This window comes from Glycine soja, chromosome 16 (assembly GCF_004193775.1).
Source record: "Glycine soja cultivar W05 chromosome 16, ASM419377v2, whole genome shotgun sequence".
Taxonomy (NCBI): domain Eukaryota; kingdom Viridiplantae; phylum Streptophyta; class Magnoliopsida; order Fabales; family Fabaceae; genus Glycine; species Glycine soja.
The window spans coordinates 8,209,070-8,232,014 of record NC_041017.1 but is presented as its reverse complement, the minus strand read 5'-3'; the positions used below and the strand labels follow the sequence as shown (position 1 = coordinate 8,232,014).

General features: G+C 34.5%; 1 pseudogene; it reads left to right on the top strand.

Moving 5' to 3' along the window:
• The first annotated feature begins 18,584 nt into the window (after positions 1-18,584).
• On the top strand, positions 18,585-22,375 carry LOC114389335 (annotated as a pseudogene).
• The last annotated feature ends 570 nt before the right edge of the window (positions 22,376-22,945 follow it).

Genomic DNA, 22,945 nt, shown 5'->3' with positions numbered 1-22,945 from the left:
TTGAGGTTGGCTATCATGTATTCTTGAGAATCACTCAATGGATTGGGGTTGGTCGAGCATTGAAATCCCGGAAACTCACACCTCGCTTTATTGGTCCTTTCCAAATTCTTAAAAGAGTCAATCCCATGGCATACCAAATTGCATTACCCTTATCTTTTTCTAATCTTCACAATGTCTTTCATGTGTCTCAACTCCGTAAGTATCTCCATGATCCATCTCATGTGATTGAATTGGATAACATACAAGTGAAGGAGAACTTGACAAATGAAACATTGCCTTTGAGGATTGAGGATAGATGAACAAAACACCTAAGAGGGAAGGAGATTCTGTTGGTCAAGGTGATATGGGGAGGTGCATCAGGAGAAAATGCCACATGGGAATTAGAGAGTTAGATGCAAGTAGCCTATCCATCCTTGTTTGAGTCAGGTAAATTTCGGGGGCAAAATTTATAAAAGGGTGGGAGAGTTGTAACACCCTGAAATATTACTAATTATAAATCAATGTTTAATTGTATTTATCGTGTTATTTGACTATATGGTTGACTTGAATGAGTTGAGATATGACTTGAATTAGTCATGTGTGAATTTCTTGATGTGGATGTTGAGTTATGTGAAGTTTTGTTGAGTTAAGTTGAAATTATGAGATTTTAAATTTTACCTAAACCTATTTCAATAAAATTGCGATCCCATATTTGTTAACCGTTGGATCGTCTTTAAATTTTGACTGGAGGTTCCTAAGACACTTCCCAGAGTCTGACTGTTGGGATTTTGAAAATAAAATTTTAGATGTCTTGTTAAGCATGAAGGGCGCGCTAAGCGCAATTCCAACCTGAGAGAGAATTGCATTGAGTGAGAATTAGCGCACTGAGCAAGACTTAGTGCAGAAGGAGTTGCGCTAAGCGCGAATTATCGCGCTAAGCGCGATAAGTGGACTCCTTCTTAGTGAGACGAGCTCGCTAAGTGAGATCTGCAGATTATAAATACGTTCTTCAGTGTGAAAAACACGATTTTCACCCTCTCCTCCTCTCCAAACGGCACCCATACCCTAACATCTCCTTCTCCACCACCCACGACCATCGGTGGCGACCACGAGCCATCGTTGCTTGCCGCCAAACCCCCACACCAAGAGGAACATTTTAATCGGAGCGGAATCCTCAGAACCTACCTCAAGGATTCGGTGGAGAAAACTTCCTCAATCCTTCTTTTTGTAGCTTCTTCGAGGAAATCTAGACTTCTAAGCCTTTCTCCTAGTTAGTTTGAGTTTCTCTTAGTGTCTCTTGTGTTTTGGGTACTGTAATAGGGTGTTTTTACACTTTTTTTGAAAAACCCTTGAGAATGACACATTGTAAAAGTTATCTTTTTATAACATTGATGTTATTTTTGTGACCTTCACTGAACCCCGATCACATTGGCGTGATTGGAATTTTAAAATGATGTCTCCTTTTAGTAGAATCCGAAACACCTTGCAGCCCTTTATATTTTGATAGGGGTATTTGACTCCGAATATTGTTATTAACCTTATTTTTGAAATCTATACTAAATTTCCTTAAATTTGGTATATAGAACCTTGCATTTGGACTGACGAGTGTGAATGAAAGAGACCTCTGAGTGACGCAAAGAGGAACTGACGGAGAGTCACGATAGGTGAGAGGAGTTTATTATCATTTATAGTTTTTAATACCATAGTTGGGGTTAGGGAACCTAACTATGAGGATGTATGTCTGTCCCTGTTGCATGCTGGTTTTCAAGAAAACAATATTTTGACTAATGGGATGCGATATATCTATCATTGATGAATAAGATTATTGTTTCTATTATACTTGTATGGTCTGAAGACCTGGGGAGTGTGAATCTCAGGCATGAACTATACTTGTATTTATATGCGGAATGCGACTTACTAATGATACTATTATTGAGGATATTAATTGATGCGAGATGATGTTGTGATTGATGATTATGTTTATATGAGTTGATGTTGTTATTGAAAATTATGTTAATATGATATGATGATGTTGTTGTTGTTGATAATGTCATTGAAATGATATGAGGCAATGTTGATGCAGATAATGATATTGAGATGAGATGTTGATGATGTTGAAAATGTCATTATAATGATGTATGTTGTGTACGTACATGGAGGGTTGTAGTTACCTTGTTGGATATCCCTGGTGGGGGAAATAGAGTGGTTAAAGAGTTTTAAACATCTCCGGAGGGGGATGGCTTAGAATCTTTAATTATCTACAGTCAATGAATTGATGGTGCCCATGTTTTATATGTTGTATGTTGTGTATGTACATGGGAGGTGCAGTGACCTTGTTGGATATCCTTGGTGGGGGAAATAGAGTGGTTAAAGAGTTTTAAGCATCTCCGGAGGGGTATGGCTTAGAATCTTTAATTATCCACGGTCAATACATTGATGGCGCCCATGTTTCATACGTTGTATGTTGTGTATGTACATGGGGGGTGCAATGACCTTGTTGGATATCTCTGGTGGGGGAAATAGAGTGGTTAAAGAGTTTTAAGAATCTTTGGAGGGGGATGACTTAAAATCTTTAATTATCCACGGTCAGTGCATTGATGGTGTCCGTGTTTCATACTTCATATGATATGGAAATAGTATAAACTTTGTCAGTAAGTACTTGTAGTTTCTCATGAGGAGGAATACTTGTACTTGGGGGCATGTCACTCGATTTGGAACTCCTTTGAGACTTAGGCTGATCACCATAGGGGCGGGGGGAGTTTCCTGTGCACGACATGGTAACCTCGACACTTACTACCTAGTTTTCCTAAGTGAGAGTGTCATGTGGACATGCTTAGGCTATTTCCTTGGGGATGATACCACATTGCATTTGAGAGTTGAGTTCAGGTGCATGCATCATACTGAACATGATTGATTGGAACTATGGGCAGATGATGACTATTTGTTGAGTGTGTGTTGGACTAATGAATGCTTATGCAAGCTTATGATATTTGTTAATGTTTTCTTACTAATTGTGGTTATTTTATTTTTGTATTAATTTCTTTTATAATAAAATCATCCCTCGCAATTTTTGTACCGTGTGGTTGGTACCTGTGATGATCACGAATCTTTGTTCGTGGGAGCAGAATGACAGCAGTAGAGTACGAGAAGTGAGATTCTTTTGTGGAGCCGTCGAGCTGACTTGATGACGTTGAGATTATTTTGGGAGAGTCGTGTTTTGTTAATCAACTCCTCCATAGTTGGTTCCATAACTCTTTTTGTTGAATTGAGGATGTAAATCACAAATTTAATTATATGTATGAACAAATTTACTTTTTATTATGCGAATGATATGTACTGAGTTACTATATATATATGTGTGTGTGTGTGTGTGTGTGTGTGTGTGTATGTATTCACTTAAGTAATGGTGCGTTGTTTGGTGAATGTATATCGAGAAAAAAATTAGTTTCATTTTTCATAAGCAAATTAACGGAGTTTTCATTTAAAAATTGAAATTTTCACGGTTTAGAGTGGTAATATCATAGAGACGAGGCGGGTCGTTACTCATGTCAAAAGGGAAAACAAATAAGAGTTTCTTTCAAATTAAAGAATGTTGTTTCAACCACTCGACCCTTACAGCTTTTGCAAATGGATCTCTTTGGTTCTTCTAGAACTATGAGCCTTGGTGGAAATTATTATGCTCTTGTCATTGTAGATGATTATTCTAGATTTACATGGACTCTATTTCTTGCTCACAAAAGAGAGTCATTTCATGCCTTTAAGAAACTTGCCAAAATCATTCAAAATAAGAAAAATCTCAACATTGCATCCATTAGAAGTGATCATGAAAGGGAATTTGAGAATAAAGACTTTGAATTATTTTGTGATGAAAATGGAATAGAACATAATTTTTCTGCACCTAGAACCCCTCAACAAAACGGAGTAGTTGAAAGGAAAAATAGATCATTAGAAGAATTAGCAAGAACCATGCTTAATGATACAAATATTCCTAAATACTTTTGGGTCGAGACTGTTAATATTGCATGCTACATAATGAATAAAACATTAATTAGACTTATTTTAAAGAAAACACCATATGAACTATATAAAGGGAGAAAACCAAATATTTCTCATCTTCATATTTTTGGATGTAAATGCTTTGTGTTAAATAATGGAAAAGACAACTTGGGCAAGTTTGATGCAAAGTCGGATGAAGGTATATTTCTTGGTTCTTCTTTGAATAGTAAAACTTTTAGAATATATAATAAAAGAACTATGACTACAGAAGAAGCAATTCATGTTGCTTTTGATGAGACTAACTCTAGTAGCCCAAGAAAGGATATACTTGATCATATTACAAATACTTTAGAAGATACACATATTCATGAAGAAGTCCACAAAGACATAGAAGATGGAAATAGTAGAGATTCTCAATCCAAAGAAAATCAAATAAATGTCAATCTTCCAAGGGAGTGGAGAACTTCAAGGTATCACCTTCTTGATAATATCATAGGTGACATCTCAAAAAGGGTAACAACTCAACACTCTCTTAAAGATGCATGCAATAACATGGCTTTTGTCACTTTAATGGAACCTAAAAACATAAATGAAGCCATAATCGCTGAACATTGGATTATTGCTGTACAAGAAGAATTAAATCAATTTGAAAGAAATCAAGTATGTGAATTAGTTGATAGACCTAATGATCATCCAATTATTGGAACTAAATGGGTATTTAGAAATAAATTGGATGAACATGGAATAGTTATTAGAAATAAGGCTAGATTAGTGGCTAAAGGATATAACCAAGAGGAAGGAATAGATTATGAAGAAACTTATGCTCTTGTAATTAGACTAGAAGCTATTAGAATGTTACTTTCCTTTGCATCAATAATGGATTTCAAATTTTATCAAAATGGATGTTAAAAATGTATTTTTAAATGAATTTATTCAAGAATAAGTGTATGTTGATCAACCTATTGGATTTGAAAAATTCAGATTTGCTTAATCATGTTTTTAAATTGAAGAAGACTCTATATGGTTTAAAACAAGCCCCTAGGGATTGGTATGAACAATTGAGCAAATTTCTTTTAGAAAAGGGATTTACAAGAGGAAAGGTTGATACCACACTTTTCATTAAAAGAAAAATGCATGATATTTCAAATATATGTAGATGATATAATCTTTGGAGCTACTAATGATTCCTCATGCAAAAAATTCTCTAATGATATGCAAAATGAATTTGAAATGTACATGATGGGCTAGTTGAATTTCTTTCTTGGACTACAAATAAAACAAACCAAAAATGGAATCTTTATTAGTCAAGCAAAATATTGCAAAGAATTGCTTAAGAGGTTTGTGTCATGCCCTAATTTCATCCGAGGACCATTGTTTGATGGCATGCAACCTTCGCTTGACCACTTCGAGGAACTTGACACCCATCGTTAAGCAATCTGTGAAGTTCCGCGACATGTCGGGAGTCAAAAGGAAACATTATTGCGCAATCCATAAAGTTTCGTAACATTCCAGAAGCCGAAGAGGGGATGGTTGTGTAATCCGTAAAGTTTCGTGACATTACGGAAAGAAAACAAGTATCGTTACGTAATTCGTTAGGTTCTGTAACGTTACAGAAAAAGAATCAGCAAAAAAGGGGGCAAAGGGGGTGTATTTAGTAAAATGGGGGTGCAAATAGCATTTTTCAAATATGGCCCTTCTAGAGGTTTATGGGCATTTTCTTGCTTAAGGTGGAAGCAACCTAGCTCGCCTGGGCAAGCTGGACGGCAACCACCTCCCCCGTTTTGTTAAAAAATGGCTTCCGGAGCTTCCGGGACACCCATAATGCTTCCGTAAAATTACCATAACCCTAAATAAGCATATTTCACTTAATATGGGTGAGAAGGAAGAGAAAAAAAGAAGAAAATCAATTCCTATAGGCTTCCATAAGGCTTCCGTAACTTTTCCGTAAATTACGAAAGAAGGGGTAAACTTATCAAAATAGGGGGTGCAAATAGCAATTTTGAAATTTTGAATTTGGGTTTTCCAGAGTATTTTCGAAGTAGTATTGCTTCTGGAGGAAGCAACCCAGCTTGCCTGGGCGAGTTGGGCGGCAACCTCCTCCCCATTTTTCCTAAAAATAGGCAGAAGGGGGCTGTTCTAAGGGTGCCGGATCCCCCTGGCTATGCATTTAAGCTGTTTTGGGTGAAAAAATTGTTTGCATGAATAAAGTCCAAGCCGAGGTGCTTCCGTAACGCTTCGGAGATGTTTCCGTAAGCAAATCTGTGAAGTTTTTCCTCTGTTCTTCACTGTTCTTCATCCGTTCTTCGTTCTTCAACGGGTAAGTTTCCAAATCTGAGACTTTCAATTCATTTCTTGTTTTTTTGGCTTTCATCTTTATTTCGTTCACTTTTGGTTTCTTTTCTTCCGTTTTTAATGAGCTTTGACCGATCATTTAAGTCGTTTTCTCGCCTAATAAATGATAAAATGAATTTCAACCGATCATTTGCATTGTAATCTCGTTTAATCACTGTTAAAACAAAATCTAACCGATCGTTCACGCAACCTCGGTTAAACCAAAAAAGGCAAAATAATAATAAAATAATCAAAACCAGAAAGATTTCTCTCCTTTAGAGTGGATGATACAAATTAAAGTTCCTAGAGGAATTTCTCTCTTTTAGAGATAATACAATTTGAAGTTCCTGGATGAATTCTCAATAGATTTGCAAGTGTTTGCCCAAGAGTTGTTGAGAGGGCATTTGGAAATTAATTTATCTTAGAATATATCTTTCTCACTTTTCGAAGTCAGACACACACATATATATATATAGGTCATTCGTGCCTTTTCAAAATGATTTGAAGAGATGAGTCTTTTAAAAAAACTTTTTCTGAAATTCTTCACTGGTAATCGATTACAGTCTGGTAGTCGATTATATGATTCAAAACTCAAATTCAAAATCCTTTTTAAACCCTTTGTTTCAAAATTGTCTTCTGATAATCGATTACATTGCCTAGTAATCGATTACCAGAGCCTTGGATGTTGGAAACAATGTGTTTTAAGGCAAAAGCTTGATCAACCAATGAGATTGTTTGAGGCCTTATCTTTTTCTTGATTTTGTTTGATTTGACCTTGAATTATTCTTGAAGCAATGCTTAACCTTTGAATGTTTGTTGAAGCAACTTTATATTAATCTTAAAGCAATGCTTAACCTTTGAATGCTTGTTGAAACAACCTTATTGTTTGATTCTACTTTGACATCATCAAAATCATGTATTTATACATTCACATTTTTCTCTTTTTTGATGACGACAATCACTATCAAGCAAACTCTTTTGAGTATATTCAAAACCTGCATGACTCACATTCTCCCCTTTTTTTATGATAACAATCAGTGTCAAGTGAATTCTTTTCGGCATCATCAAAACTTGAAATCAGCATGATTAGCATAAACTACATATTTAAAAAAATAAAAATTGTGCAAGCGAGAAATTGATGTAGGGGAACCGATTTCTTATCTTGCACAATATTTTTATCATCCATGTAAACAACTCACTGGATGTATTATTTAGGTAAATATTTATTTATTTTGTTATTATATAGGTAAAAAAAAAAGTCATTAACAAACACATCTATCCACATAAGTATATGGATGATTCAGGTCATTTTGTTACACAGGCAGCGTTGTAAGAAAAATGAAAAACGAAAGCATTAAGCGGATTGCTAGTTACATTCTCCATGCATAATGGAGATTCAAAGCAACAATTATGTTTTAGTTGAAAAAACCTTAAATATTGATGGAACTTAATATAATTGAAATCCTTGCACACAACAGCAAAAATAAACTAAGGCAGAACAAATGGTTTGCACACATAGCCAGATCTAGGACAAATTTTGCTTATTCTAAGGCTTGTTGTGAAAACAAGCAATACAGTTGGGAGGCCAAATATTATGAATATAACCTTCATTTGAGGAGGTCTCTAGAATGGATTATAAGAAAATAGCCATCCCTCCATAAATGAAATATATAGGATACATTAAGAGTTTTGTGGATGCATGGAAGCATAAGTCTACTTGCACGAAATATATGAAGAAATTTCTCTTTGCTTGTTTGGATAAGTGAAATAGAGAGTGAAAAGAAATATATAAATTCTATAAAAATATTTTTATACTGTATTAATTAAAAATTGAATTTTTTTTAATTCATTATTTTTTCTTAAGATAAAACCTATTTATTATTTTTAAAAATATTTTTCTTTGTTAAAAAAATATTTTAAGAAATTAAAGCAAAAATTGAAAAAGAGGGAAACCATTTCCTGCCTATAATATATAACACATTATAAAGAGAATTTAGTTGCAGCAATATCATAGCGCAATATTGCAAAACATTGAAGCAACAAACTATAGATTATTTTGGATATATTTTTTCAATAATTTTTTATATGAAAATAGAATATAAAATAAAATAAAATAAAATAATATTTCAAATAATTCAAAACTAACTTTTTAATTTATAGAAAAATTAATTTGTTTTATTTCTAATTGCTTTTTTCAGTGAATGTTTATTCAAAAATTATTCAAACTACATCTATTTATCAGGGTGGTTATGAAACTCATCTTGACTCCCAATTTGTGTATAGTCACATATTTGATTGCATCATTACACATGTATTTTTAGCCTGATGCTTGCTTAAAAAATTTAAATTATTTTGATGATATTTTAAAAATGTCACTAAATATAAAGAAATGTTATTAATATATTTTTTGATATTCTATCGAATATTATATATAATTTATGTTAAAATATTTAATGATATAAATTATATGATAAAATATTACAAAAGATACTAATAATATTTATTCATATTTTATGATATTTTAATGTTATAAAAAAATTAGTAATATTTTTGCGAAGTATTAAAAAAATAATGTTAAAGGATAATGTGCAGTAGTATTGGAGAGAAAAGGACTTATCCTAGCTTGACTGGCTATTTGCAAAGTCACATATTTGATTGCACCATGTCGGAGGGAACAAGACTTATCTTGAGTTGACTCACAATTTGCATAGACACGTATTTGACTGCACCATTTCGGAGGGAACAGGACTTATCTTTACTTGACTAACAATTTGGGAAGGCACGTATTTGATTGCACCATTTTGGGGAGGGACAAAAATTGTGGGTGTCCATGGAAGTTGCTACAATCATCTCAACCTTTTTAAGGTTTATAGAGAGTTATGCAATTTTAAAAGAGTTTTCATCCTTTATTTTTTAAATATTTAAAATTTTAAAAGAAAAAAATTAATTTTGAAACTTTAAAAATTTATTATCCCGTATAGGCTTATTAATAGTTATGTAACTTTTAAATTATTATATTATGTATACATAACTAATAAGGTCCGAACATTAATTAGATTCAATAATTTTCTTATTGATAAATTTAATGAGACATATTTCATGTTTTGAGTCATTCAAACAAAGTTTAAAATTGTATCCCAAATTTGAAAGCAACTATTATGCCGTGTAAATTAATTTATAATGTTCTTTTCTGTGTAACTGACATGCATGATTTATTTTATGTATTGCGAAAAGAGTATAAATAGAGTTGTCAAAATGGGTTTCGGCTCGTGGGTCAGCTCGGCCCATTGTGGGCTAGAGGTGGGCCGGACTCAATTTAAAAAACAATCGGTACCGACAACTTTTCAACCCGGTCCACTTAGCCTGTGGGTTAGGTGGACTCAACCCGTGGGTTGGTGGGCCAGCCTGTTAACCCACCAAATTTAAATAATATATTATTTTATTTTATTTTATTTTATTATTATAAATTTATAATTGTTAAAAAATTAAATTTTTATTTTGTAACTAGCAACCCAATTGACAATTCACATTTAGTAATAGAGCAAGCCCAAACAATAACAAAACCCAATTGAATTAGCAAGTGTTAATTTGCTAATGATTCATATAATCTTAGTCTTTTCTTTTGTTTAATCATGTTTTATGATTCAATTTATTTAATTTAATTTTTCTCTTATATTGTCATAGGAATATATCAATTATGTGAGTCAAAATGTTAATGTCAATAACAAGTCTGAATTAGATCTCTATTTGGCTAAGACACCGCTTGAGCCAAAGTTTTTTCCTAAGTTGGATATTTTGAGTTATTGGAAGGACCGCCAAGAACGTTATCCAAATCTTTGTATATTGGCATGTGAGGTGTTAAGCATTCTTATAACAACTATTGCTAGTGAATCGACATTTAGCATTGGTGCTCGTGTGCTAAACAAGTATCGCGCTAGTCTTCTTCCTTCCAATGTTCAAGCACTAATTTTAACCCAAAATTGGATAAATGATTTTGAAGATATTGGTAATTTACATTTCTTTTTCCATAATTTTTAGTTTGTTATTGGTGTGTTGTTTCATTTATTTGACTTATTAATGATATTGTTTATTTTTTTTTTTGTCTTTATAGATGAAATTAATGGTGATCTTGAGAAAGAAGAGGAAGTTGTTCTGAATTTCACAGTCCATGACTCTAATGTTTAATTTCAATAGTTTAGAAGTTTATTTTTGATGACATTTAAATTTCAATTATCTTAATGTTGAATGTTTATTTTGAAGACTTCAATCACTTTAATATTGAATGTTTGGATTTGATTTAATTTGGTTTTTATATTGGATTTTATTTTAAGTTGTTTGAAATAATTTTATTTTTTTACAAAAAAAGGCAAAAAAGTGGGCCAGCCCGCATAACCCACCAACCCGTGGTGGACCGGGTCAGGCTGGCATTTTATTAGCCCACACAAAAGTGAGCCGAGCTGGACTAACCACTTTTAGCTCAACCCGTTGCGGGTCAGCCCATGTAGGCCGGGCTGACCCATTTTGATAGCTCTAAGTATAAGGATATTGTGAAACACATGAAACGGAGATAAGTACCGTTCATGATTGAGGAATAATGTTAAATATAGATCAAAGAAAAATTTATTTTTTATACAGTATAATAATTACGCAAATTTAGTAATTAAACTATAGATTGTATTAAAAAAAAAAAACACGCTTTGGCTGAAGTTAGGGCTGGACTTCGAAAGTTCTTTTAATAGACTTTGTTCAAAGTTTCAAGAACTTTGAAGTTGAAAACTTGAAAATTAATGGATACTTCATTTCTATGTAGTTAAGGTAAAGCTTCGTTGTTTAATTATTTTTTATTAATGTCATTTTTGGTCCATTTTATTTTATAATTATTTTATTTTAATACATTAAAATTTAAAAGTTTTATTGTAGTTTTTTTTATGTTTTTAAAATATATCATTTTGATCATTTTTTAATTTTCCGTTAGAAATATTAGTGTTCTATTAACTTTTAAATTTTAAAATGGTTTAATATTATTTTTTATGTATTATGTTTTACATTTATTTCACTTTATTACATTATATTTTAAAATTTTCATTCTAATTTTTCATGTTTTCAAAATATATAGTTTTGATAATTTTTTAATTTTTTGTTACAAACTTAGTGTGTGTCACACTTTAAAAATTTAGAATAATTAAGATAGTGGCGGTTTTTTTAAGAATTACTAATTAAATGAAGAAAAGATGAATCTAAAATCACGAACAATAACTTTCATTCTCATATTATTATTAGTATTATTTTTTTCATTCAATTTAATCATTTAATAATGATAATAGTTTTATTCACCTATTATTCTCAATTACAGTGGATAATGGTCTTTTCTCCTTTAACCGCTTTGCCTCTCGCCATCGGCATAAAAAGTTCTGACTGGTTGGGTCGATCAGAATCATTATCCAATGAAAAGCACTGTTCAACTCCTCGTTGTGTTGCTCATCTTCGCCCGGATCAATTGTAGATGTGTGATGGAAAATTATGTACTTGCTTAGTCTAATCCTGAGCAACAATGGAGGTCTTGCTTGTCAACCTCACAAAGAGCCACACTGATGCAATCCTACCCCCCAAGGGCATTGGATAGAAGACTCCAAGAAGATTGGGTCAAAGATGCAAGAGAAGACCCTAGGGTTCTCATGAGCCTTAGGGTAGATTTCGGGCCCATGGGCTAAGTATGAGCCTACTTATCTTTGTACATATTAGATTAAGGTTTCATTATTTTTGGGCCTTGTATTTAGGGCTCCATAATGTAGGTAGGGTACCCTAGAAATATAGGATTTTTCAGTCCTTGTATTTTAGGGCACCTAGACTAGTTTTTGTATTAGTGGTAGTTTTGTAATTTCACATGCACTAAGTGAATATTTTATGTGTGTAGTTGGAAATAAATTTAATTGAATTTGTTGAAGCCCAATCCAATTAAATTTTATAAGGGGAGGTGAGCATTTGCTTACTACACTCCATTGTCACATCATATAGTCACACTTTGTGCATGTCCTTCATGCTTTACATGCCTCATGACACCTAAGCACACTTAGTGGAGAATCTTGGAATTGATCTTGGATTAGTGGGCTGAACCATAACTAAAATTCACTAATCATAATTAGTGAAATTTTGGCTCCACAAATTCAATTTCAAATTCAAGTGAAATTTGAATTGAAAATCAAATTTCCCTTCAATTTTGTGTGACACTTAGGCTATAAATAGAGGTCATGTGTGTGCATTTTTTTCAACTTTGATCATTTGAATATTAAACTTTAGATTTCAGAACTCTTTTAGAGCACAAAATTTTGTGCTCCTCTCTTCCTCTCCTTTCATTCATCTCTTTTTTCCTCCAAGCTCTTATCCATGGCCTCCTATGGTGGTGAGCTTCTTCTAGACTCATCTTCTCCTTGAAGTGGCGTCTCCTCTCTCTCTTCCTTCTCCATTCTGCTGCCATTTCTCTTCCTCTCTTATCCTTTTTATTTTGTTGATTGAATTCTAGATACATTTGTTCATGTATTCTTGTAATTCGTAGCCTATCTTTTGAATTTTGAGTCTAATTCATGCATGTTATTTAGTTCATAACATGTTCTAAATCAATTCCTAGAAGTAGTCTTGTTCTTGAACTTTTTTTTGTTTTCTAAGTTTCCTACATGATTGCTATGATGAAGTTGAGTTGTGGTGCTGAGTTGTGGCTGGATTTGTGAATCAAAATAAGTCTTAAGCTCTCTTGAATTGTGTTATTCAAGATAATTGAGCATAAGCAAACACAAATTGTAACTATCCAAGCCTTAAGCAACATAAACACTACTTTTCATTTCTAGGTTGAAATCGTTGGTGCTGGCAGCTTGAACATACGAACTTGTATAAATTACTTGGAATTTGTCACTACGTTTTTTGAGCTGAAAGTTTTAATGAATTTTCTAGACATCTGGACCAAAATTATAAAAAAAGAACCAAGCGATTTGGATTAAAGGAAAAAATAAGAAAAATCGCACAAGTTGGCAGAAAAATCAGTGTCCAGGAAAAAAAAAAGTGAAAGGAAAGTGTGCTTGTTGTTTTGGCTCAAAATTTGCTCTATAATTGGTGCCTATTTTATACCAATCCTAGTTCTGAAATTTCAATTGAAAATTATTGTGAAAACAAGTGCCAAAACTAGAGGTTTCTTAAGTCTTTTTTTTGTTTAGTTTTTCTACTATACTCTAGAGCCATTCTAGGTTTCTCTTTGAGTCCTAGCTTGCTTTTTTTTTGTGCTTTTCATTGCTTTAATTGTTGAATAATCCTTGGAAATTTGTCTTGTTAAAACTCTATTGGTTTAGCTTTCATTTCTTTTTTTTTTCTTTGGTTATTGTTTGTCTCTTTGTTTTCTTGCTTGTGAGTTGCCATATAGGGAATTGGAAAGGAGTATTGGTGCCATATCTTGAAGAATTTGAGTAAAGAAGCAAGGGGCCAACCACCTTAAGAGCTATTGGAATAAGAAGCACTCCAAATTGAGTGAAACACTAAAGAGAGAATAGCCACCACAATTGAGGACTTTTTTTTTGTAACTTTGTAATTGGCAATTTGTTTTGCTTTCAAATTTTGTAACAAAAAGGTCTTTCATTGGAAGTAAGTTGGGAGCCTCCAATAGGTCACCCTACTTCCAGTTGCGTGTAATAATTTTAGGCAATTTTCCCTTAGGATAGTGAGTGTTTTGTTGGGAACCTTAAATGAGGTCATCCAAACACTCTTAGGATCCGCCTAGTTTGCATTTCTTGCATTTTAATTTCTTGCTTACTTTCATAGCTTATTTCCTTTACCCTCCATTGTCAAATCGCCTAGATAGCTTGCCTTTTACCAATTAGTTTTTACCTTATCTTTCACACCTCTTTTAGTGTTTATTTTGGCTAGTTTCAACCATAGTTTCTTTTATCTTTTTTTCTAACCCCCAACAAGAAAGAACCATAACTTAGGAGCCAACATGAGTCTTCATTCTTCATCTAGTGTTAATGGTGAGGGTTCTACTCTTAAGGACCCCTTGTATAAGATATTAGATGAGTTGAGATCCCTTAAGTTGTGGAAAGAAAAACAAGAGAGAAAAGAAAAAGGTAAAAAAAGAGTGGAAGAAATAAGTCAAGATGAAAGAGAGAAAATAAGAGAGGAAGAAAGAAGAAAAATAATGAAAGAAATGAAAAGAGAAAAACATGCCTCCTATAGTAGTCATGACTCTTGCAAGAGTTTAAGTGAATAACTTAGCGACTATTATAGAGGGCGTCATAGTTCACATACTAAACATCACTCCCAAAGAAGAGAAAAGGATAGAAGGCCTCAAGAGGTTAATATTAGCCTCCCATATTTCCATGGAAAAGATAATGTTGAGGCCTACTTAGATTGGGAAATGAAGGTTGAACAACTCTTTGATTGCCATCATATTAGCGAAGAGAGAAAAGTTCTATTGGCTACCCTTAGCTTTCAAGGGTATGCCCTCTATTGGTTGACTTCCCTTGTTAGGGAACGAAGGATTCATGGGGATCCTCCAGTAGAGTATTGAAATGATCTTAAGAGTGCCCTTAGGAAGAGGCACATTCCCTTCTACTATGAAAGGGAGCTTATGGACAAGCTCCAAAGGCTTAGACAAGGGAGTATGAGTGTTGAAGAATATAGACAAAAAATGGAACTACTCATTTTAAAAGATGGACTTAGGGAGGAGGAAAGAACAAACATAGCTAGGTTCCTTAGTGGGCTTAATATGGAAGTGAGGGACAAGGTTGAACTCTTTCCATATAGGGACCTAGATGAGCTAGTCCAACTTTGTATAAGAGTGGAACAACAACTTAAAAGAAAGCCTTCTTCAAAATCTTATGGCTCTCACTCTTATCCAAGGAAGGACCAAGCCCATGGAATTTTAGGGGCTGCACCTTCAAAACCCAAGGAAGATAAGGGTAAGACCATAGAGAAATACACCCCTAAGACTAGTTCCCAAGAAAGGACTAGTAACATTAAATGCTTCAAATGTCTTGGGAGAGGTTACATTGCTTCTCAATTCCCCACAAAGAAAACCATGATCATGAGGGGTCAAGACATTTATAGTAGTCAAGAGGAGACTACTTCTTGCCCTTCCTCTAGTGGAAGTGAAGATGAAGTAAGGGGTGAAGAGTCTAGTGAGGAAGTCTACCCCCATGAAGAAGGTGACATTTTAATGGTTAGAAGGCTCCTTGGAGGTCAATCTTGCAATCTATCTCAATCCCAAAGAGAGAATATCTTTCATACAAGATGCAAAATTTTAGATAAAACTTGTTCTCTCACTGTGGACAGTGGATCTTGTTGCAATTGTTGTAGCACAAGATTAGTTTCCAAGTTGAACCTCACTATCATTCCCCACCCAAAACCTTATAAACTTCAATGGCTCAATGAGCAAGGGGAAATGATAGTTAACCAACAAGTGAAGGTACCTTTCTCCATTGGGACATATAAGGATGAAGTTAATTGTGATATAGTTCCCATGGAGGCAGGACATATTCTTTTAGGAAGGCCATGGCAATTTGATAGGAAGATCATTTACAATGGCCTAACTAATGAAATTACCCTCACCCATCTTAGCAATAAATTTGTGGTGCATCCTCAAACACCTTCACAGGTGGCCAAAGATCAACTAACTATGAAAGATAAGAGGGATGAGGAAGAAAAACTAGAAAAACAAAAGAAAAAGAAGGATAATAAGGCCTTGTCTTCAAAGGCCAAGGGGAAGGAAAAGGAGGAAAATGATTCCTCCAAGAAGATTGTTAACAAGGAAAATCATTTTGCAACAAAATGTGATATTAAAATAGCACTCCTTCTTAAACAATCTTTCTACCTTCTCCTATCAAGGGAAACATCCCTTAGCACCGTCATACCTCTTGAGCTTGAGGTTATTGCTCAAGTAAAGAAGTTGTTGGATGAGGGTTTGGTTTGCAAGAGCTTAAATTCTTGTGCTTTATTGGTGCCTAAAATAGGTATTACTAGGCACCAAATCCCTATGATAGGTGGTATGATGACTGTGTTGAGTAGTGCAACACTCTTTTGTAAAATCACTCATGCACCCAACATCTTCATGATTTGTGTACATAGGGACTCATTAGATAGGTTTGTTCTTATTTTTTGTTTCAATGCAAACCTAGGTGCTCATGTGGGACACCTTAGGTTTGTCGTAATTTTTTGTAGGAATAATCAACATGAAAATAGAGAAAAATGTATGTTTTATTCCATTATTGTCCCTAACTTTTTAAGTAGTGATCAAGGGCTTCCCATGGACCCTAAGAGAATAAAGGTCATTCCTGAGTGGCCTACTCCACCAAGTATAAGGGAAATTGGAGGCTTTAATATCTTAACAAACTTTTACAAAAGGTTTGTCCCATATTTTTCTATACTTGTAGCACCACTCATTGAGTTGGTGAGGAACTATATTCTCTCATGGGAAGATGGCCAGGAAAGGGGTTTTCCGTCCTTACCGTACTCTAACATACCCAACATCACTAATACATATGTTTTTATTCTTTTTACAGGTGTTGAGGAAAGAATTCATGAGTTTCAAGAACCTCTGGATTTGAGGTCAAATCCTTTTCAAGGGGGAGGGAATGATGCAATCCTACCCCCCAAGGGCATTGGATAGAAGACTCCAAGAAGATTGGGCCAAAGATGCAAGAGAAGGCCCTAGGGTTCTTATGAGCCTTAGGGTAGATTTCGGGCCCATGGGCTAAGTATGAGCCTACTTATCTTTGTACATATTTGATTAATGTTTCATTATTTTTGGGCCTTGTATTTAGGGCTCCATAATGTAGATAGGGTACCTTAGAAATATAGGATTTTTCAGCCCTTGTATTTTAGGACACCTAGACTAGTTTTTGTATTAGGGGTAGTTTTGTAATTTCACATGCACTAAGTGAATATTTTATGTGTGTAGTTGGAAATAAATTTAATTGAATTGGTTGAAGCCCAATCTAATTAAATTTTAGAGGGGGAGGTGAGCATTTGCTTACTACACTCCATTGTCATATCATATAGTCACACTTTGTGCATGTCCTTCATGCTTTACATGCCTCATGACACCTAAGCACACTTAGTGGAGAATCTTGGAATTGATCTTGGATTAGTGGGCTGAACCATAACTAAAATTCACTAATCATAATTAGTGAAATTTTGGCTCCACAAATTCAATTTCAACTTCAAGTGAAATTTGAATTGAAATTCAAATTTCCCTCCAATTTTGTGTGACACTTAGGCTATAAATAGAGGTCATGCGTGTGCATTTTTTTCAACTTTGATCATTTGAATATTAACTTCAGATTTCAGAGCCCTTTTAGAGCATAAAATTTCGTGCTCTTCTCTCCCTCTCCCTTCATTCATCTCCTTCTTCCTCCAAACTCTTATCCATGGCCTCCTATGGTGGTGAGCTTCTTCTAGACTCATCTTCTCCTTGAAGTGGCGTCTCCTCTCTCTCTCCCTTCTCCATTCCGCTGCCATTTATCTTCCAAGAAGCAAAGGAATCCATTGATGAAGAAGATCCTAGGCCTACAAGCTCCAATGGATCTTACATCACACACTGTGACTTCCTTGATCAGATCTAAATTACTTGGTGAGTGAGTTAGGATCATGCTTTTATCTTTATTCAAAGACAACTCTTGCTGTGATTCCCCGCTTATGTTTTTAATAGTATAGTTGTAGAAAAAGGTTTTGATTTTTCAATGAGGAGTATAAGAATTCTAGATGGTTCCAATAAGATTATGTGTCGACTTCGTTTGTTCTGTGTGATGTTATATTTTTTTTTTATCTTTTTAGATGTGAAAGAAGTTGGAAAAGATGATAATTTTTTTAAAATAAAATAAAGATAGTGACGACTACAAGTCGTTGTTATGTAAAGTTAATTATTTTAAAATACTTAATGTCACTTTTGATCCATTATATTTCGTAATTAGTTGGCTTTTGATACATTAAGGTTTAAAAGCTTTATTATGGTCTTTTATGTTTTTGAAATTATCATTTTAATTATTTTTAAAAATTTAAAAATTAACATAATACTAAGTTTGTAAGGGAATATTAAAAAAATGATAAAAATGTTACATTTTAAAAATATAAAAAAATTATAATAAAATTTTTAAAACTTAATATATTAAAATGAAATAAATTGCAAAATATAATTAATTAAAAATAACATTATTACCAGCTTCCTTGTTTGATATTTTGGTGTTAGTTTGCTTTTGTTTGAATTGTATAAAAAAAAAAAAGTGAGTTTGTTCTCTTTTGCGTTGCTTTTAGATTCATATACAAGAGCTTTCAGAGGTGAAGTGATTCAATCAAAGGACTCATGGCAGAAGCGATGGTTGCTGGGGCATTTCTCTCAGCCTCCCTTCAAGTGACTTTTGACAGGCTGGCTTCAAGTGACATCAAAGATTACTTCCATGGAAGGAAACTCAAGGATGAGATGCTCAAAAAGCTAGATATTGTGCTGAATTCTATCAACCAAGTGTTGGAGGATGCAGAGGAAAGGCAGTACAGAAGCCCTAATGTGATGAAGTGGCTTGATGAGCTTAAAGAGGCTATATATGAAGCAGAGTTGCTGTTAGACGAGGTTGCTACGGAGGCGTCACGACAGAAGCTGGAAGCTGAATTTCAGCCTGCTACTAGCAAGGTGCGAGGCTTCTTCATGGCTTTTATTAATCCCTTTGACAAAGAAATTGAATCTAGGGTCAAAGAATTACTAGAGAACATAGAATTTCTGGCTAAGCAAATGGATTTTTTAGGGTTGAGAAAGGGAATTTGTGCTGGCAATGAAGTTGGAATCAGTTGGAAACTCCCCAACAGATTGCCAACTACATCCTTGGTGGATGAATCTAGCATATGTGGTAGAGAGGGTGATAAAGAGGAAATAATGAAAATTTTACTTTCAGATAGTGTCACATGCAATCAGGTGCCAGTAGTTAGTATAGTGGGTATGGGAGGGATGGGTAAGACCACCCTTTCTCAGCTTGTATATAATGACCCGAGGGTTCTGGATCAATTTGACCTTAAAGCTTGGGTCTATGTTTCACAAGATTTTGATGTTGTTGCTCTTACAAAAGCGATTCTTAAGGCACTTCGGTCCTTAGCAGCAGAAGAAAAAGACTTGAATCTGCTCCAACTTGAATTGAAGCAAAGACTGATGGGAAAGAAATTTTTGCTTGTTTTAGATGATGTTTGGAACGAAAACTATTGGAGTTGGGAGGCACTACAAATTCCCTTCATTTATGGATCTTCAGGAAGTAGGATTCTTATTACCACTCGTAGTGAGAAGGTAGCATCGGTCATGAACTCCTCCCAAATACTTCATTTAAAGCCACTGGAGAAAGAAGATTGTTGGAAGCTATTTGCGAATCTTGCATTTCATGACAAGGATGCCTCCAAATATCCAAATCTTGTATCAGTTGGCAGTAAAATTGTTAACAAGTGTGGAGGATTGCCTTTAGCTATAAGAACAGTGGGAAATATCTTGCGAGCGAAATTCTCCCAGCATGAATGGGTTAAGATATTGGAAAGTGATATGTGGAACTTATCAGACAATGATAGCAGCATTAACCCCGCTCTGAGATTGAGTTACCATAATCTTCCTTCCTATCTGAAGCGTTGTTTTGCTTATTGCTCCTTATTTCCCAAAGGTTATGAGTTTTACAAGGATCAGTTAATCCAGTTGTGGATGGCAGAAGGTTTGTTGAATTTCTGCCAGATAAATAAGAGTGAAGAAGAGTTAGGTACTGAGTTCTTCAATGATCTAGTGGCAAGGTCTTTCTTCCAACAATCAAGACGCCATGGTTCTTGCTTCACTATGCATGATCTTCTTAATGACTTAGCAAAATCTGTCTCAGGAGATTTTTGTTTACAAATAGACAGCAGTTTTGACAAAGAGATAACAAAGAGAACTCGTCACATTTCATGCTCTCATAAATTTAACCTTGATGATAAATTTTTGGAGCATATTTCTAAGTGTAACAGACTGCATTGTCTTATGGCACTAACATGGGAAATTGGCAGAGGAGTTTTGATGAACAGCAATGACCAACGTGCTTTGTTTTCCAGAATAAAATATTTGCGCGTATTATCATTCAATAATTGTCTTCTCACAGAGTTAGTTGATGATATAAGCAATTTAAAGCTTTTACGTTATCTAGACCTTTCCTACACCAAGGTTAAAAGATTGCCTGACTCCATTTGTGTGCTGCATAATTTGCAGACACTATTATTAGCATGGTGCTATCATTTGACAGAGCTCCCCTTAGATTTCCACAAACTTGTCAACTTGCGTAACCTTGATGTTCGTATGAGCGGAATAAATATGATGCCAAACCACATAGGAAACCTGAAACATCTTCAGACCCTGACTAGTTTTTTCATCAGGAAGCATAGTGGGTTTGATGTTAAGGAGTTGGGGAATCTCAACAATCTCCAAGGAACACTTTCAATTTTCAAGTTAGAAAATGTTACTGATCCTGCAGATGCCATGGAAGCTAATATGAAACAGAAAAAGCATTTAGAAGGATTAGTGTTGGATTGGGGTGACAAATTTGGAAGGCGCAATGAAAATGAGGACTCAATAATAGAAAGGAATGTGTTGGAGGCTCTTCAACCAAATGGTAACATGAAAAGGCTTACTGTTTTGCGTTATGATGGAACTAGCTTTCCAAGTTGGTTTGGAGGTACTCATTTACCCAATTTAGTATCTATTACCCTGACTGAAAGTAAATTCTGTTTTATCTTGCCACCGTTTGGGCAGCTCCCCTCTCTGAAGGAGCTTTACATATCATCCTTTTATGGGATAGAGGTCATTGGTCCTGAGTTTTGTGGTAATGATTCCTCAAATCTTCCATTCAGATCTCTTGAAGTTTTGAAATTTGAGGAAATGAGTGCATGGAAAGAATGGTGCAGTTTTGAAGGTGAAGGTTTGTCTTGTCTTAAAGATCTTTCTATAAAACGCTGTCCTTGGTTGAGAAGGACCCTGCCTCAACACCTTCCTTCTCTGAATAAATTGGTAATTTCTGATTGCCAACACTTAGAGGATTCAGTTCCCAAGGCTGCTAGCATTCATGAACTAGAGTTGCGTGGATGTGAAAAAATTTTGCTGAAAGATTTGCCATCCAGCTAGAAAAAGGCCAGAATTCATGGAACTCGCCTCATTGAGTCCTGCCTCGAGCAAATTCTGTTCAACAATGCCTTTCTGGAAGAACTGAAAATGCATGACTTCCGTGGTCCAAATCTAAAATGGTCCTCTTTGGATTTACAAACACATGATTCTCTTGGCACTCTATCTATAACAAGCTGGTATTCCTCCTCGTTCCCTTTTGCACTAGACTTGTTTGCCAATCTTCATTCTCTACATTTCTATGATTGTCCATGGCTTGAGTCATTTCCCAAAGGGGGTCTTCCTTCAACCCTGCAGAAACTCGAAATTGAGGGTTGCCCCAAGCTGGTTGCTTCTAGGGAGGACTGGGGATTCTTCAAACTCCATTCTCTCAAAGAGTTCAGAGTTAGTGATGAGCTTGCCAACGTGGTGTCTTTCCCAGAGTATCTGTTGCTACCATCCTCTCTCAGTGTGCTCGAGTTAATTGGATGTTCAAAGCTAACAACAACAAACTATATGGGTTTTCTCCACCTCAAATCTCTGAAGTCCTTCCATATTTCTGGTTGCCCTCGTCTCCAGTGCTTGCCAGAAGAGAGTCTCCCTAACTCTCTTTCTGTTCTGTGGATTCATGATTGCCCTTTACTTAAGCAGCGGTACCAAAAGAATGGAGAACATTGGCATAAAATTCACCACATCCCTTCAGTGATGATTACTTAGCAGATGAAACATGCAGCACATTCATCCGTATGTTCATATCCAGTGTTTTATGTCAAATATTTGTGTTTTATCTTTTGGTGGAATTGAAAAAAGATATTATCCCACCATAAATCATAATGAAATCTTTCAAACCCAACCTAGAAGAATCAAGCCTAACGTGGTTCATTTGATTAAACGTATATAGGGAGAATCTATTATCTATTTATCTATGATAATATCATTTTCAGTCTACCTCTGCAAAGACCTGCTTACATGTCATTTTAAGTCTTTTAAGTATCTTTTTATCTTCCTAATTTAAATTTCTCTTTTTAAGCATTCAATACGCATTACTCACATATAATTACATTATTAGTAGAACTCTAAATTCTCGGTTTATAGTCTTCTCACTACCGTAAGTGATTTTTTTTTTGTTTTGAAATAACACTACCCTAAGTGATGCATCTCTCTCCTAAATTGTTTACATAATTTACTTTTAGTCCTTTATTGAAGCTATATATCATTATCTATTTACATCACAAAGCTAAAGTTCTAGGAATGCTGTTCAAGGTATTATGTCTTTTAGTTGGCTAGCCCAAGTCGAGATAGTTGACTAGGTAAGAAGAATATGACACCTTGGTCTTTCTGGAATGCTTGGAGAATTTTTTTCTCATTAATTTAATTTGAAGTGTAATGTGATCTTAAACTACGAAAATTTAAGGATAAACCATACTACTTTTAATTAAGGAGCATTCTCATATTGGGCTAGTTTGTTTAAATCTAAAATAAATAATTTTAAAATAAGTATTTTTTTTAAAAATGCTT